The sequence below is a fragment of the Antennarius striatus genome, chromosome 8 (genome assembly GCF_040054535.1).
Source record: "Antennarius striatus isolate MH-2024 chromosome 8, ASM4005453v1, whole genome shotgun sequence".
In the NCBI taxonomy this organism is placed as follows: domain Eukaryota; kingdom Metazoa; phylum Chordata; class Actinopteri; order Lophiiformes; family Antennariidae; genus Antennarius; species Antennarius striatus.
In genome coordinates, this window is record NC_090783.1 from 5,783,227 (window position 1) to 5,784,992 (window position 1,766).

The following is a 1,766-nucleotide window of genomic DNA, read 5'->3' on the forward strand; positions in this document are numbered from 1 at the left end:
CTTCTCACACAGAACAACATGTCTGCACTGCATCATAAAACACAAATTTGCCATCTTTCAAACACAACACCCCACTCTTCAAAATTACAGGATCATCTCTGCCCACAGGAAGAAGTGGAGTCCCTCCAAGTAGACAGACAACAGACATCCACCACACACTCACAACACACCAAATATTATAGGAATAGGACATTTATCCATAATCCATATAATCAAGCTGCTTTCTCTCCATCAGATCTAATAACATAATCTTTCTTCAGAATACCTTCTGGAAATCTTGGAAGGAAATGGAGAGTAAGCATAAACAGGGTCAAAATGACCAAAGATCCGAGAATCTGCCATGAGCACCCAGCAAGAAAATTGAAGGCAAGATCATTTTCGGACAACCCATATTATTTATTCTGAATTCCCAAGATTTGGTGTATAATTATAGTAGTTAATGTCTGGAGCACTGGAGGTATTGTATAAATGTTTTGTTTTTTTAAAACCAAATTATCACGCGATTATGGCACTCGCGAAAAGTAAACAATGTCAAAAGTGATAGACATGTCATTTTACTGAGAAGATCTGTGAAACTGAAATAAAACATACAAAAACAGGATCAGGTCCGGATCCTTATACATTCGTAAATACAAGACACATTAATATAAACTAGAGTTGTTATTAACTCCACACAGTCTAACAGTAACGAATGGCGATTAGCTCAATTCTAACATAATATAGAAAATCCCATTGACAGGGTAGCACATTAGCATTGGTAGCGCGATTAACTTTTCCATACACACAGTAAACCAAAACGGGACATTATAACTAGATGGATATCTCTGTCAGAATCTGACTCAGATGAAGCCCCCTGGGATGAGTCGCTAGATGTCCAAACTCATCCTCCGCATACATCGGGTGATAATTATAAGGGATGATTATACCCCCAGGTGCGTACACAGGGAACTCTTTCAGTATCTAATGATGATGACATGATTTTAGATGATATCCTGATGAATAAATGGGATACTGTCGGCTCGTTACGTTGTCGCTTGCTGTATATGTATATATAACGCCGCTGATATGGATTCACCATGATGTCTACAATTGCGTCACTTCCGCTGTCATGGTGCGCTCCATAACTTATGATAAATTTTGTTTTTCCCTACCCACATTGCTCATAAAAAAATTAAAATGGCACCAAGCCTGTTGTTTAATTATGTACTTCAAATACAGTCCTGGTTCATGTTGACTTATGGGACTGTTCAGTCTGCAGTTCAGCATCACATGTTTGAACATGAGCAAAAAGTACAAAATGCATGTCTTTTTGGTGTTTACCGAATCTTTACTATAATTCTTTTTTGAATTGTATATCAAAGTTTCGTATGTCTGCCCTGCAAGGCTTGACATGACTGTGATAATTTACTTACAGGATAATTTAGAAGTCTCAGCCAACTTGAAGGTAAAAGCGAGATTTTCTTACCTGACCTATTTTTCTCTGTTGAGATTCTTTTAGGAGGACATGAAAGGATGCGCCAGGAAAATGAATAATACATCCTTTGGGTTTTTTTTTCTCTTTTCCTTTGCTATGCTAAGGCTCACTGTTTCCTTCCTCTTCAAAAAGTAATAGCAAGTCAAAAAGTTATAAAAACAAAATTTGGTTGCTTATGAAGTTTAAAGAATGGTCACATTTAGTTTTGCATTGCTTTTCATGAAAGCTGTGGCATGTCTTTTTAGAGTTCTGTCTATGAACAAAAAGATGTCAGAGACTGTTTTTTGGTATT